Source organism: Dendronephthya gigantea, unplaced genomic scaffold (assembly GCF_004324835.1).
Source record: "Dendronephthya gigantea isolate DGI-Jeju-01 unplaced genomic scaffold, DenGig_1.0 000036F, whole genome shotgun sequence".
Classification (NCBI taxonomy): Eukaryota; Metazoa; Cnidaria; class Anthozoa; order Malacalcyonacea; family Nephtheidae; genus Dendronephthya; species Dendronephthya gigantea.
In genome coordinates, this window is record NW_021163046.1 from 1,006,674 (window position 1) to 1,024,919 (window position 18,246).

The window sequence follows — 18,246 nt, forward strand, 5'->3', positions numbered from 1 at the left end:
GAAATATGTTTACTTGACCAGCTGTCGGAAGGAACTGCATTTGTGTTTTGTGTCGTCACTATGATTTGACCGTTATTCCAAACATCGTCGCCCATCAGAGGCAGTAGTGGGGAAATGAGCTCGAGATTTTCCACATTGTCGACGATAATCCACCACTTCTTCCAATGCTTGATTCTGTTGGATATTTGCGATCTCAAATCTTTGATTTTCTCATCTTTTGGTTTAGAAGAGCTCAAAAGATCTTTTAAAACGCTTTCGTTGCAATTTAGCTTACGACAAAAATCTTCATAGGAATATAACAGAGAATCTAAATCTTTTCCGTTTAATGTCATTACAAACATTGCTTCGTCCTTCACATGAACATCTTTGCAAATATCTTCACAAACTTGTCTGGCGAGTTGAGATTTTCCACTTCCGGGATTCCCAGAGATGTAAAAATATGTAAGTTTGCCGTCGTTATCACAGCGCAACTTTTCAAGATCTTCTCCTATCTCGTGTATCTTGTCAGAACGAGACACGACTTTATGAGTTGGTTTGGGAGGTAGAACTTGGAAGGATTTATAGAGATTTTTTACTCGAACGACTTCGTTGCTTGACAGTCCTAATGCATTCAATGCATTTATAACATTTGTTGTCTTGGTTTGAAAGTCTGCATCATCCAGCGTTTTTTCAGGTTTATGAGTTATTTCATTTCGTAGTTTTCTCAGATTATCGATTTCAGTTTTTTGCGTTGGATTAAGCTTTGCACCAATCGATTTGGAAAAAAGAATTGCATCAAAAAGTACAGTACAATCCCACTCATTTGTATCTCCATGATTAAATTTGGACTGAAGCATTGATTTACTTGGTCTTGCTCGTAATTTCTCCAGATTAAACAACTGACTGCCACTTACGTTTGTGTCATCCCATGCTCCAAGAGAAGCCTGGTAACGTATGTTCCATTCCTGAATAAAGAAACTTCTTAATTCCTTCCTCACAACATCACTAACAATGTAGTCTGCTCGAATGAAGTTTTGTCTTTCCTCGCTTTCCCATGGAATACCAGACATTTTTCTATTCTAAAAATTGAAGAACGTTTTTAACTGTGATTCAATCTAAGAATCAGCTGTACCATGGTTGATTAATAAATTGAGAGTTGGGGAATTTCCCTTTTGGCTTCGATATTGCGTTCAACAAAAATAATGAATAATATCAATTTAAAACCTTGCACGTAACAGAAGATAGAAACGAGAAAAGTTTCAATATAAAACAGGAAATAAATAGACGACAAAACTGATCGTGATAAGACAGGCAATTATTCTGAAGCATGAATTTCAACATACGCCATGTATTATTGCGTGGGTGGTGAATAGTTTGATTTTGAATGTAATATCTCTTCTAAAATATGCGCCAAAATTAATACAACATAACCTTAGAGGTTTATGAAGTACTCACCAACTTGATGATAAATTATATTCTTCACTTTTTAATTCATATTCTAAACAAGAAAGATGAATTATTATCATATGAAATTTAAAACACTGATTATTCGGTCTGCTGCCTTTATATGCTGGCGTTGTGTGCAAGATAATGGATGTTTCGAAATACTTACCAAGCGAATTTGCAGTTTTCACCATTCATTTCGTATTGCGATTATGATTGTTACATATTAGTTCGGAAAAGAAGTCGGCGAAATATCGAGGAAACTTCTCTTGCAGTTGCTTAACGAATTTGAATAACTAGCCTTGTATAAGCAACTAATTGACAGTGGAATTTTCTTCTATGTTGCATTCAAATGAAATGAGATGTAATAAAATCGATTTGACAAACTTTTGTGTAACAGAATATAGAAACGAGCAATGTGTAAATATAAGAGAGAAAATAAATAGACGACAAAACTCAACGTGATATTTCAAGACAATTATTCTGAAGCATGAATTTCAACATACGCCATCTATTGCGTGGGTGGTGAATAGTTTGATTTTATACCTTGCTTTTGAATGTCATATCTCAAAGAATTATGCGTCAAAAACTAATAAAACAAACTCTGATAGATTTGTGAAGTACTCACCAACTTGATGATATATTCTTCACTTTTATAACATGAAATTTATATCATGCTGATTAAACAGGTCTTGTAATTTATATCATGTTACTAGGGCTTGTTGTTCTGTGCAATATAATATTCGTTTCGGAATACTTACCAAGTTTTCACCATTCATTTCATGTTGCGATTCTACTTGTTAGATTTTAGTTCGTAAAAGAAGATGAAATCGATGAAACGTCTCTCACACAACCCTCAACGAATTCGAATAACTAGCCTTGCAAGCAACTAATATATAATTGAAAGGGGAATTCCCTTTTTCTCCATATTGTATTCAAATGAGATGAGATGAAATGTAAAAATATTAATTAACAAACTTGTGTTGTTGTAACATCGCCACAAAAAATAATCCAATGATCTCTTTAAAACAAACCAGAAACAACTTTAATATTAAATTTTGCTAGAAAAACCCAACTAACCCTCGGGTACAAATCGCCCGACCTACTATTACCAATCTTCAGCCCTCGTATTCCGATTAAGGATAATATTTGTGGATTCTGGACATGGAATTCTTACCGACTCACCTGTCCAAAACAGAAAGACATATTATTGGTTTAACAAAAGCACGTATAGGTCATGTACACATGGGCGTGGTTTCGACTGTTTTCAAGATCGTTTTTATCTAGTTTATCACTTTGAAGCTCGGTTAATATGATCAAAGGGAACTGAATATGCTCCAAATGTTAAGTTAGCGTTAATTTCTATTCTAAATTAACGGTGTTTGAAACCCTTTTGACGTAAAAGCGAAGATGTTACAGAGTGTAAATAGAGTACAGCTAGGTTAAGATTCCCCGTTTCCAGTTTACGAATACGGGTAACGTACACAAATCCGTGTCCGGAGAATGGAAAAGGAATTGTAATTTAAGAAACTCAAAATATTCCGACGTAAGAAAACAGATCAGTTTGATCCGCGTCTCAGTGTTTGCCCGTGTGTACACACAGGCGAACTAGAAGACAAGCTATCTTTTGCTTGCCCCCAAGTTCGTCCAGACGGATGCTCCGTCGGACCAATATTCTTGAAAATGGTCGAATCCAAATGAATCTTTTTATAGCTTGTAAAATACACATTAATAATTTAACTTTAAGACTACAAGAAAATTCTGATTTTAATTTATTTCCGGCGAATTTTGTGGAAAAGACACTTTTAAAGCGGTTCACCAATATATAATATTATAAAAATTTTAGGTTGTACTGGAATTACAAAATTTGATCATAAATAAAAACAAAAATCTTGAACAAAATAAATCTTGAACAAAATTTTTCTTGCAGCAATGAAAAAATCGATTTTTATTAGGGCTTTCAAGCGGCTTTCCATTATCAACAACTTGTACTCTCGCTGTCCCGTCGTAAAATGCACTAGAACGCATGGATAAGCCTACTTATTCAGCACACGTTGGAGTGTTGTTGTTTGCGATGCATATTATAATATTCGCGTGTATTTATAGCATATTCAGTATGTTTGTTATGATTAGGCCAGGCGCGCATGACGCGATTTTTGTCCTACAAAAATCGCGTCGTGTGCGCTTGGCTTTACTCCCTGCAATTGAAATATTTCTCTTTATTTTGCTTGAGGATATTGTTTAATAAAGCAACTGTTGCTATCATGAGAAAAAATAGCTAGGATGAAGTTGTGTGTTTTAAATAATTATATGACCCTTTGTGAATAAATACATGAGGCATCTGAAACCGGGTTTGGAAAATTTTAAGCGGAATCTGGTATGTATTATTTCCTGGACATAGCGATGATTCTAAAATAATCGCTAGCATGTTCCAGATCTTCTTTTTCAAAGCAAACTGTGCCAAGATAGAGGTAGGAAAGAAGAACGTCTTTATGAATTGGTCCTAGTTTCTCTAATTGAATATCTAGTGCCCGTTGTAGATAATCTCTAGCGCTATCTAAATCCCGTTTTGAGAGACACAAAACACCCAGTCGGAAGAAGGAAGAAGCAACATGAACATGGTTTGGCTCCAATTGTTCTAACTGAATTTTTAGGACTAGTTGATAATAATCATTAGCTTGCTCCAAATCACCTTTATCCTTACACACAACACCCAGGTTGTTGTATGAGTTAGCAACGTTAACATGGTTTGGCCCCAACTGTTCTAATTGAATTTTCAGCGCTCGTTGAAAATAATCATTAGCTTGCTCCAAATCACCTTTATCCTTACACACAACACCCAGGTTGTTGTATGAGTTACCAACGTTAACATGGTTTGGCCCCAATTGTTTTAACTGAATTTTCAGCGCTCGTTGATAATAATCATTAGCTTGCTCAAAATCACCTTTATCCCTACACACATTACCCAGGTTGATGTATGAAGCAGCAACGTTAACATGGTTTGGCCCCAATTGTTCTAAATGAATTCTCAACGCTCGTTGATAATAGTCATTAGCTTGCTCCAAATCACCTTTATCACTAAACACATTACCCAGGTTGATGTATGAATTAGCAACGTCAACATGGTTTGGCCCCAATTGTTCCAACTTAATTTTCAGCGTTCGTTGATAATAATCATTAGCTTGCTTCAAATCCCCTTTATTCTCACACACAACACCCAGGTTGTTGTATGAATTAGCAACGTCAACATGGTTTGGCCCCAATTGTTCTAAAAGAATTCTCAACGCTCGTTGATAATAGTCATTAGCTTGCTCCAAATCACCTTTATCACTAAACACATTACCCAGGTTGATGTATGAATTAGCAACGTTTACATGGTTTGGTCCCAATTGTTCCAACTTAATTTTCAGCGCTCGTTGAAAATAATCATTAGCTTGCTCCAAATCACCTTTATTCTCACAAACAACACCCAGGCTGTTGTATGAATCGGCAACGTTAACATGGTTTGGCCCCAATTGTTCCAAATGAATTTTCAGTGCTCGTTGATAATGATCATTAGCTTTCTCCAAATCACCTTTACTCTTACACACATTACCCAGATTGTTGTAGCAGCCAGCAACGCCAATATACTTTGGTCCTAATCGCTTTAACCCAATTTTTAGTGTCTGCTGGAACATTTTCAACGAGAGGTCAAACTCGGAAAAGTTGGATAGAGTTATTCCAAAAAAAGTATATATTTCCAGGATCTCAGTTTCATCAAACGCTGAGCTCATTGAGGAGAGTGCTTCATTTGGAAACAATTTATTAATTTCTGTGAAAAATGCTTTCAAATGTTTAATCATCTTAATTTTATCTTTCCTGTTTTCGAAAGAATACAATGTTCTTGTAACGTTCTGAATTACTTTTCTTACATTTTGCTCTTCTTTTTTTATTTCAGCTTTTGATGAATTGGCAATGTCAGTTTTTTTCGAAAGACAAAGCAGTTTGATCACATCATGGACAACACGGTGCAGACGGATATCTCCCTCTTTATTTCCAACATGAATAAACAAACAACGAGCAGTGTTTTAATGGAAGAATGATATCCTCGGCATCCAACTCTTCTTCTTGCTGCTGAACGTATTTCACAACAAGATCAAGTGGTAGTGGTTCAAATGATATCAAAGAGAAAAGGTTGAATGCGTGTTCAAGAATTGTGTTTTCTTCCTGACATTTTGTAACAGCTAAAAGCACAGCTGCGCTCATAGTGGATGAATATGCTGCTGAATTTATCTGCCAAAGACGCTTTTCTGTTACTTCTCTTTTTCCTTTTTCAAGCTTTTCTAAGTAATCTCGCCAAGAAAAATCTGGGAGACTCTCGATGACTTGGCCCATATACGCGGCTGCGGCAGCCATTGCCAGTGGTTGACGATCTAACTTCCCTGCCACTTCATCTAGTAATGAATCATTGACATGCATCAGTTCTTGATAACAGGGCAAGAAGCTGGCGACACTCTTGGTCATTCATACCGAGACTAAGTGAGATATGTTTACTTGACAAGCTGTCGGAAGGAACTGCATTTGTGTTTTGTGTGGTCACTATGATTTGACCGTTATTCCAAACATCGTCGCCCATCAGAGGCAGTAGTGGGGAAATGAGCTCGAGATTTTCCACATTGTCGACGATAATCCACCACTTCTTCCAATTCTTTATTCTGTTGGATATTTGCGATCTCAAATCTTTGATTTTCTCATCTTTTGGTTTAGAAGAGCTCAAAAGATCTTTTAATACGCTTTCGTTGCAATTTAGCTTACGACAAATTTCTTCATATGAATATAAAAGAGAATCTAAATCTTTTCCGTTCAATGTCATTACAAACATTGCTTCGTCCTTCACATGAACATCTTTGCAAATATCTTCACAAACTTGTCTGGCGAGTTGAGATTTTCCACTTCCGGGATTCCCAGAGATGTAGAAATATGTAAGTTTGCCGTCGTTATCGCTGCGCAACTTTTCAAGATCTTCTCTTATCTCGCGTATCTTGTCAGAACGAGAAACGACTTCATGAGTTGGTGCTGGGGGGAGAATTTTAAACGACGCAAAGAGGTTTTTTATCCGAACGACCTCATTATTTGACAGTCCTAATGCCTTCAATGCATTTTCAACTTGTGTAGCTATGTCTTTAAAATCTTTATCAGTTAGCTTTTTGTCAGGTATTTCATGAATTATGTCATTTCGAAGTTTTCTGAGTTTATTAAGTTCAGTCTTTCGGGGCGATATAAGTCTTGAACCGATCGAGTAGGAAAAAAGAATCGCACCAAAAAGCACAGTACAATCCCAATCATTTGTATTTCAATCTTGAAATTTGGTCTCAAGCATGGTGTCAATTGGCCTTCCTCGCCGTGATATCTCTCTATTAAACAACTTACTGCCACTTACGCTGGTGTCATCCCATGCACCAAGAGAGGTGTGGTAACGTTTGTTCCATTCCTTGATAAAGAAATCCCTCAATTCTTTCCTTACAGCCCAAGTCACAATATATAACGCTCGAATGTAGTTTTGACTTTCCTCGCTGTCCCATGGAAAACCGGACATCTTTGCTGCTAGAAAATTAGGACGACATTCAAATTATTAGGCGAAAGAAAGGTTGTAAAAAAGGTCTGTACAAAACAAACAAAAAACACAGACAGATTTTTTAATGCAGGTTTTTGTCTGTTTCTCTGGTATTTTGGCAGTTGGAAAAATGCAGTCTAAGCTTGATGTATTTTATGGTAGTAATAACCTGCGAAGACTTTAAAAGCATGTCTGGTATGAGACCAGCTATTCCTGATGAATCTAACTGGGGTACCCAACCCATCTAAAAAGGTATAAATCCATAAATGGATATTGGTATATTAGGTCATAACCACTGATCCATTGTCAGGGTATTATAAACAAGACTTCAACTCAGGTGTTTACTCCGCCCGGAGCAAAATATTGTGCGGTTATCGAGATTAGAACTTCCAAAGCCTAGTTCTCATAAATGGCAATCATCGGCGATGGCCATTATCGGCGGTCGCTGACGAATGTAGTGCTTTATAGTTTATATTTTGCAGGCTCAAATGAGATTTGTTTAGGGTTGAAATAAAATGTTTAAAAAAATCATAGGCAGCACAGAAATGTTTTCGTTCTCGTGGCGCTCGCGCGTGTACGCGAGTCTACTCGGTCTATTATTATGACAAAGTTGGCAAGTTTTTTTACTAAAACATAGCTACAACGTTTGCAACGACCTGAATATCTCGCAAATTACAAATAAAAATTATAGAAAAATAACTTGGTTAATTTATTTAATTAATTTGACTACATTCTCCAGAAGTTTTAACTTCAAACGTCAATTTCAAGCATGCTAAAAAACCAAATGTTGAGCAAAAAAGCTAATTCGCTTTTTTCATTTGGAAATTTCATACGGAAGAGCCAATAGACCACTGACTGACCTTTTGCACATGACGTCACATTAAGCATCTGGAGGGCAAATTAACGTACCATACATTTTTCAAAAACGTAAATTTTGAGCAAAATACAGAAATATTTACTAGTGTGAGAAACTTTGCTTCGTTAAATGCTTTTAACCGCTATATGAACCTTCACCACTCTCATAACGATTATTTTTAGTGAAGCAAGGAAACATCTGGAGGACAACTTTTAATGTTTATGATGTCGTGCAATAGTTCTATCAGCTTTTTATCGACAAAACTGATCGTGGTACGACACACAATTATTCTGAAGAGAGAATTTCATCATACGCCATCAATTGCGTGGGTGGTGGCGTGGTGCATGTACAAGACTGAACAAAAACGCGTGGTATAAACCTTGAACTATTTTTAAGAAACAAATATTGTAATTTGTAGTTATTTGCACTAAATTATTGTTAAGTGACAATTATTTGTTTAACCAGAAGTTACCATCGCTAATGTACAAATTGAGAGTCGGGAAATTTTCCTTTAGGTTTTCATACTACGTTTAATTAAAATAAAATATATCAATTTAATCAACTTGTATAACAGAGGATAGACACTAGCAATGTCTCAATATAAGAGAGAAAATAAACAAATGGCAAAACTGATGAATTTCAACATATCCATACATATATTGCGTGGGTAGTGAATAGTTTGATGATGATTTTGAGATGATGAGTTGCTTCTGAATGCATGTCATATCTCAAAGAATCATGCGTTAAAACACAAAATTTATATCATGCTTATTACGTGGTCTACTGGTCTTGTTTAGATCTGTGCAAGATAATGGTTTTTTTAAAATACTTACCAAGCAAATTTGTACTTTTTACCACTCATCTATTTCATGTTATGTGATTGAATGGATATGCATTACATTTAGGAAAAAGGAGATGATCTGGTCCAAAGTGAATAAAATCGTCTCACACTCACACAATCAGTGAATGTTGTGACAACTCTGCTCTTACAATGACGTAATTTACATGTTCACTAAAGACATGCATTCCACAAATAACTAGTTTTGAAACAAACGTTATCATCATTTGTGTATCTCAAAGCATTTAGGCGTCATTTTATCTGATCGTTTTACGCAATATGTTGTGAACTATGTGAAATACAGAAAATATTCCAGATATGGTTGGGTTTTTACTTGACAATCTAAATCTGTCATCACCAATAAACGAAACGAATATTTCGCCCTATTATATCCACAAATATACTCATTTATACACAAAGCTTCTGCTCTCGTAACGAAATTTAGTAAATTGACTGTCATTTGAAAATCATGTTATAGTAGCTACTTAAAGTCACAGCAATTCGAGCCACGTTCCACAAAATAACAAATTTTGAAATAAACGTTACCATCAAATATGCATCTTAAACAAGCGTCTTGTATATCTGTACATTTCGTATGGGCTCAGCCCGACTGTGTTTGATATTCGAATGGAAAACCTCTGATTGTCAGACCTCACACCCGAGAAATGCCGGTGAAATTTTCAAAATTGAAATACACATTCTGCCTACTTTATGACAACGACAGATTAATGCCACTATATGCGAGTATAAAAATATCGTGAAGGTGGATATATATTTTATGCCAATCACCCAAAGTTTTCATATATCAGGTAATAAGGAATAATAAAGAATAAAATGACGCTTTATTAACAACGATGAACCGAGCAGTGAATGCAGTATACGAATATATTGAATAAAAGCGAAACTGATAAATTTCAACATACGCCATCTATTGCGTGGGTGGTGAATAGTTTGATTTTATAAGTTGCTTCTGAATTCATGTCATGTCTCAAAGAATCATGCGTCAAAAACTAATATTCTAATAAGAATACTCACCAACTTGATGATATATACACTTTCTAACTGAGATTCTAAACAAGAAAGATGATTATAATATAAGATTTATATCATGCTGATTATGAGGTTTGTGACCGAGTGACTTTGTAAGCTATAGCGTTGTGTTCAAGATAATGGTTATTTTGAAATACTTACCAAGCGAATTTGTAGTTTCTACCACTCACTAATTGTATAATAGCAAGATTTGTTTCGAAAAAATGAAGATTAACTGATCAAAAGTAAATAAAATCGTCTCACACTCACACAATCAGTGAGTGTTGTGACAACTCTGCTCTTACAATGACGTAATTTACATGTTCACTAAAGCCATGCATTCCACAAATAACTAGTTTTGAAACAAACGTTATCATCATTTGTGTATCTTAAAACATGCGTCATTTCGTGCGATCGTTTTACCGCAATTATGTTTGGTTTGACGCATCTTTTATAGTGCGGTGGTAGTTTTATGAAAACTAAGAACTTGTAAATAAGTTAATATACTAAATAAACTAAAATTTCAACATACGCCATCTATTGCGTGGGTGACGAATAGTTTGATATTACGCGTTGCTTCTGAATGTTATATTTCAAAGAATCGTGTTTCATAGAATCATGCGTCAATCAAAACATACCCAAATAGATTAATCAATTGCTCACCAACTTGATGATATATTCTTCACTTTTTAACTCTAAACGAGAAAGATGAATTATAGCAAGAAATTTATATCATGCTGATTACGTGGTTTACTGGTCTTGTTATTCTCTGCAAGATATTATATATAATGCCTTCAAATACCTACCAAGTAAATTCGTATTTTTCACCACTCATTTATTTCAAGTGTGATGATTGTAATGGCTACATTATGTTTCGAAAAAGATAAACTTTCCAAAATGAATAATATCGTCTCACAGCCACACAATCAGTGAATGCTGTGAAATGCATTCCACAAAATTAATAACAAATATCTCAAAACATGCAGACGTCATTTTTGTGTGATCGTTTTGTGCAATTATGTATATATTACTGACAGATCTCAAAAGCCGACGTTCTTTCGTCAAACGTCACTCAAACCGGATTTAATTCTGTTTTGGAAAGGTATTCGAATTGTATACCTCTTTTCATGATGTCTTAATAACATTCCAGTGATCAAACTAGGCTCTGCACGAGTGCTTATAACTCTAACCTTTAACCTATAATGCACATACTTAAACTGCATACAATATGCAGTATAAAACTATGAATTATATTTTTAAGAAATATTTTGCAAAAATGTAATACGTTGCTTCTGAATGTCACTCGTATTTCTACTGTAATATATCAAAGACTTAGTTAACAAGGTCATCCGTCACCATGCAATGAATTCAGCAAAACAAGTTTGAACGTGTATGCCAAAACAAACCTCAATTTATGTGACGTTTTATATAATATGTATCCCACAATATTAAATTCACCGATGTCCTACTCGTAAAATAGGGAGCATAAAATGTTTACAGGGCAAGTCCAAGTCAAAAGCTCCCGCGCTACTTTGATCGACCCTACAAAAGCATTACGGGAGATACTGTGATTGCGACAATAAATTATTTTCGTGTGAAATGACCTTTTCAGCAAATTTGTCCCGGCAGAAAAGCATGTTTGCATGATTGGTATGAAATATTCATATGAGTTCAAATGTTTAAATGAGTTCTTACCAACTTGATGATCTACTTCTTACTTTCAACTTCAATTCTAAAGGAAAAAAGAATGATTGTGTTATCGACTGGCTTGGTTGTCACTATAACAACTTGTGACGCCCCCTCAAGTCAGCATTGCAAAAACAAATCTCGGCTGTAAATTAAGCCTCTTACAGACGAACAAGTTTTCTATGACAAGTTTTTCTTTGACAAGTTTTAATTGGCAATTGCACGTGTGTATGTACAACAAATTTTCTATGACAAGTTTTTCTTTGACAAGTTTTATTTATTTATTATAAATCAAGTATACTTGATTTTGAACAAGCGTACTTGTCATAGAAAAAATTGTCAAAGTTGGGCGTACAGACGAACAATTAAAACTTGTCACATAAAAACTTGTCATAGAAAACTTGCTCGTCTGTAAGAGGCTTAATTGAACGATATAGTTTGCATAGTCACCCGTCACCACTCCTGCAAAACAAGTTTTGAATATCTCTAAGAACCATGCGTCAAAAATTAATATGATTTATTCGTATAGGTATATGAAGTACTCACCAACTTGATGATATATTTCTCACTTTTTAACTCATATTCTAAACGGGAAAGATGAATTACAACATGAAATTTATATCATGGGCTACTGGCCTTGTCGCTGTGTGCACGAGGGAGAGAATGGTCGTTTTGAAATGCTAACAAAGGAATTTTCAATTTTCACAACACATTTCATTTTATGATGAAGAGATGAACCGACTCTGGCTCTCTGCAACTGGAATAGACGCTTTGAATGTTTTTGTGTTGTTTCAGAACAAAATTTTAATTATTTGAAACCGACAAGGATATAACAAATTGCGAACCCAGTTTCATGTAACAATGGCGAATCAGTTTTCATTTGCAGCAATGTAATTAAATATTAATCGAAAATAAAGCTTTGAAATTAAAAGAGAAAGTTCTGAGATATTTACGATGTGCTTCTTTTCACAGGAGCATCATGCAGTGAGTGAACACATCTACTCAAATGCCATAGAGACACCTTTTGTAATATCAGACTATACAAAATAAAAAGCAGATCAACTTATATTACTTGATAAGTGTGATGTATCGTGATTCTTAGATAAACGAGAGAAAGAAGAGCGAAAGTAAAATGAAAATTGTGACATAAATTCAGCGATAACGCCTCTCGTTCCCGGGAACTTTAACCTTTAACTCCCTATATTATATATGGTAAATTTCGCAAATGATCTGCAGAAATAACTGGATGGGTCAGTCGTAGTAAGGCAAGATCAGCCTGGAAGGTGGTTGGATTATAATCCCTATGCTCGAATACCTGACCAATGTGCATCTCTTTAACTTGAGTCTCGTTCTCCTGAGATCTGTTGTGAAGACCAAGAACGACTGTGAATCTTCGTGGACGAACTACTTGACGTTTCTTATTAACCACATAGTGAAAAAAATTATAAACTTTAAAAGAAATGGAGAAGTTATTTGAATGTCTCTAATCGCCATTTAGTAACAGCGAATTTCCAATTCACCACTTCAGATATTAGTGTTAAACCTTAAAATCATTACTCAGTCTTCATTGTTGGCAAGAAATTCCACGTTGCAGTGGCGTAGTTAGCATCGATAATTATGGGAGGCATATTTATATATTCATCTTAACAAACTGTAAAGTCGGGTGACTCGGGTTAATCAAATATTTCCACATTTTTTCTCGACGAATTTCGCTCTAATACGACTGATTAAACAAACGCGAGATACCTTGAACTGCTACAAGTATTTTCAAACAAAATCTACAAGATTTAGCAGCTAACGTTTGACTTAACATCAGGTAGAAGCGACAACACCAGTCCTATATTATTGCTTTTGATGCAAATTGCGATGGGTTGATGTATGTACATTTAGCAAAACAAATTCTTTAACTCACCTTTGTAAGTGATAAGACGCGCTCTTAACATCTTCTCGAATCTCTAATTTAAGAAATCATCTTTAAGATTTCTGATCTTTCCCACTAGCTCAAAAGCTAATTACTATTGCTGCTTTGATCTTCCCAAATCCCTGCAGTACGTGAATGTGTAAACCTCGTTCATTATATTAATCCAATCCTCTGCTGTTAATTGTTCCTCAACGCGAGTTAACAAACGGTTCTGATTGGACTAATTTGACGGCTTTATTTTGCTAGATTACAGCTTATTGTGTTTACTGACTAAGGACATGTGCACATGGTAACGTTTTCGAGCATTTTAACATTCGTTAAGAGGCTGTTTACGTGATCCCGCTTGGCCGAGATTCAACGAAGCGTGAGATGACTTTGTCACTTTGAGGTATTGAAATGAATATATAACATGATTCTGGTCGTCGTGAAGTAATTTCTGAAGTGTAATTAACGCATTTCTAAAAACATTTGAACACATTTCTAACGACCTACTATGACAAAAATAAATCACAATAATTGTGGCAAATCATTGCACAGTTTCCTGGCCTTATTTGTCTGCTCTCAAAATGCCGACTTCATTCTTCCGAGATATTAATTGTAAATTTTCAAGGTTACTAGGTGAATAATTGATGACATTTCTGCGTCTAAATTAGGGTAAAAAAGTTTAGTTTCATTTTAAACATTGGTCCAATTTCAAAAAGCATTGTACTTCATCAATTTCAATGACAATTATATTTTCGCCCCATCACTAGGCATCCAATTTAGCACGATATTTTTGGGGGCTCGCGACGTAATAACACGAGTTACACGACGATTGTCTTCACCACTGGGCCAACAGATCTTGAAATCAACAGCTATATTTTTCTAACTTACCTAAATCTTCTCTTTTACGTCATGATAAAACACTTTCACCATGCAGGATTCGAACCATCAATTTGGAAATAGCGAGACCATTCTCGTCACCTCTAGACTATTTGCTCTTGAGATAACTGACGTTATTTTTATTTTACTTAACCTTTTTTCAAGTTTGTAGTGAAAAACATTCCTTTCATAATTTAATCCTTCCGCTTAAGACATGCGAGAAACCAAAAACTAGGCCGCCATAGTCAAACTTGGAAGAGGAGCCTCTTTCCTCGAAACAGGACAAGAGAGCGAGAACCGATAGATTGGCGGGTCACGCAGTGGATGCGAGTCCAAAAGCCGAAGGTTTAGTATATATCACAGCGTTTAAGTATGTTTAGTAACCGTATATAGTGTCTTTTTTCACTCATTGCATTTACTATATAAGCTAAAACAGATTGATTTAGTTAAGAAATTAAGTGAATAAAGAACATTTCAGTAAAATTTTGTTGATTTAATGTAATAATACTAGTGCACATAGTGGGGGAATAACCACGTGCACACATCACATGCAAACGTAGATAATTAAAGATAGTACACGCACATGCACGACGCATGTCTGCAAATTGCAATTACCGTAAAAAAAAGAAAGTTCTTCAAGGATTAGCAACTAGAGCATCAGTACTTGGTGTTAAAGGCTACATTTATTTATTTTTACCTAAATCCCTTTTCAAAGTCATAATGAAAATATATTCGTCCCAGCATTCGAAGCTACAAGGCCATTGTCTTCACTGCTGGACTGATAAGACAAACATTTGACCATTAAAACAGCGTGGTTATCCATGTCAAAATATTTGACATCATAACCAAAGCATGGTTATATTGTTTAATGTTTGTATATGAGCACCAAACATGCTGGAAACTTTACATAGGACAAGCATTTGACCATTAAAACAGCTTGGTTATCCATATCAAAATATTTGACATCATAACCAAAGCATGGTTATATTGTTTAATGTTTGTATATTGGCACGAAACATGCTTGCAACTCTACATAGGACAAGCATTTGACCATTAAAACAGCGTGGTTATCCATATCAAAATATTTGACATCATAACCAAAGCATGGTTATATTGTTGAGCGCCAAACATGCTGGAAACTTGACATAGGGCAAGCATTTGACCATTAATTAAACAATATAACCATGCTTTAGTTATGATGTCAAACATTTTGACATGGATAACCACGCTGTTTTAGTGGCCAAATGCTTGCCCTATATGTAAAGTTTCCAGCATGTTTGGCGCTCATATACAAACATTAAACAATATAACCATGCTTTGGTTATGATGTCAAATATTTTGACATGGATAACCACGCCGTTTTAATGGTCAATTAGGACAAGCATTTGACCATTACCTAGGACAAGCATTTGACCATTAAAACGGCGTGGTTATCCATGTCAAAATATTTGACATCATAACCAAAGCATGGTTATATTGTTTAATGTTTGTATATGAGCGCCAAACATGCTGGAATCTTTACATAGGACAAGCATTTCACCATTAAGACAGCGTGGTTATCCATGTCAAAATATTTGACATTATAACCAAAGCATAGTTATATTGTTTAATGTCTCTTTATGGGCACGAAGCATGCTTGCAACTCTACATAGGACAAGCATTTGACCATTAAAACAGCGTGGTTATCCATGTCAAAATATTTGACATCATAACCAAAGCATGGTTATATTGTTGAGCGCCAAACATGCTGGAAACTTCACATAGGGCAAGCATTTGACCATTAATTAAACAATATAACCATGCTTTACTTATGATGTCAAACATTTTGACATGGATAACCACGCTGTTTTAGTGGCCAAATGCTTGCCCTATGTAAAGTTTCCAGCATGTTTGGCGCTCATATACAAACATTAGACAATATAACTATGCATTGGTTATGATATAAAATATTTTGACATGGATAACCACACTGTTTTAATGTTTGTATATGAGCGCCAAACATGCTGGAAACTTTACATAGGACAAGCATTTGACCATTAAAACAGCGTGGTTATCCATGTCAAAATATTTGACATCATAACCAAAGCATGGTTATATTGTTTAAAGTTTGTATATGAGCGCCAAACATGTTGGAAACTTTACATAGGACAAGCATTTGACCATTAAAACAGCGTGGTTATCCATGTCAAAATATTTGACATCATAACCAAAGCATGGTTATATTGTTTAATGTTTGTATATGAGCGCCAAACATGTTGGAAACTTTACATAGGACTAGCATTTCACCATTAAAACAGCTTGGTTATCCATGTCAAAATATTTGACATTATAACCATAGCATAGTTATATTGTTTAATGTCTCTTCATGGGCACGAAGCATGCTTGCAACTCTACATAGGACAAGCATTTGACCATTAAAACAGCGTGGTTATCCATATCAAAATATTTGACATCATAACCAAAGCATGGTTATATTGTTTACTGTTTCTATATGGGCACGAAGCATGCTTGCAACTTTACATACGGCAAGCATTTGACCATTAAAACAGCATGGTTATCCATGTCAAAATATTTGACATCATAACCAAAGCATAGTTATATTGTTTAATGTTTCTATATGGGCACAAAACATGCTTGCAACTTTACATAGGACAACAACTTGAACAAAAGCAGTTTTTCGCAGTAGAGTGGGACTTAATAATTATGTCGCACAGAAATAAAGATTGCGAAAATTTAGAATTACACATCGCATTAAGATATCGCGAAACATTTCAACCCCACGCCAGCGAATGTTCGCCCCTGTTCCAGGGTGTGTATAGGAGAGGAGTGTAGCTAGTACAATTTTCATGAACGTGAGCGATTGTTTACCCTGACGATCCAAATCTGCCATCGCCAACAAAACGAAATGAATATGTCGCCCTATTATTCACAAAATGAATAACTATATATATACCTACATTTTTCATGGCACGGTTGTTCATGTTTAGCTCATCACATGGAATTTGGTTTTTTATATCTATAGCTTCGTTTACATATTATTATTATTATACAATATTTTTTTTCGCCAACGTATAAAACATAAATGTATATTCTATATGTTGGTTAAAAAGACGAGTTCAATTGCAATTGCAATCGCTTGAGTTTTCAATATGAATTATTTGACGCGGTTTGAACACAGTTTCCCGTTCACTAGTATTTTCCTTTTCAGCTGCATGAGGTAACGAGATGGGCTGACTTGTGCTTTTCAAATTGGAAAATTGTTCCATATCATACAGGACTATCAATTAAGCCGTGTTTACACTACAAGCCTGAGCCTGGCTTAGCTTTAGCCTAGATCTTTTTAGTACGGAATGTTTACACTTACACTTCAACACCTGACTTTGGCCTAGAATTTCAGCGGTTTGCACATCACAACTTTTTAATTTATGTAAAATAGAACTTAAACTTATGTTTAACGCCAACTAGAACTTCGTACCCAGTTCGTACCGATAGTTGCCATAGAAGTAAGGCCAAGGTCCACACCGAAGGGTTTACACTCCGTAAAGCAAGGCTGGCCTAGGCCACCAGTTACGATGGGCCTAGATTTCCTGGCCTCTGCCAGAAAAAAATTAAATTTAAAAATTCTTAACCAGGGTGTGGATCGGCCAATTTTCAATGTTGTGCTCGCTTGCTGGCAATTAAAATGAATTTCGAATCTTGTCAATTTTGTATTTCGAAGAGTACTATTCCCTTGATTAATTTTATGATTAAAACTTGTCCCACAATCACGAAAAGTATCACGGTGTTCAATGCATATATAATTCGTCCTAAACGTATTTGATATATTTTCTGTCAATTTTCGGTGGTCACAGATGCATTTTAGTGATATGCCAGTTGAGCAGATATTATTAGGTAACGGAATATTTCAACGAAGTCTTTTTTCATGGTTTTGCTGGATTGCGCAAAATTATCCGGCATATCTTCGCTAAGAATTCACTACTAAGGTTCATATTGCTTCGACTATGCTTAATTTTAGTCTTTTGAGTCGGTGGGAAAATGTT

At 35.3% G+C, this 18,246-nt stretch overlaps 1 pseudogene; it reads right to left on the minus strand.

Annotated features, from left to right (window-relative positions):
- Positions 1 to 3,355: 3,355 nt before the first annotated feature.
- On the minus strand, positions 3,356 to 5,947 carry LOC114525857 (annotated as a pseudogene).
- Positions 5,948 to 18,246: the final 12,299 nt, after the last annotated feature.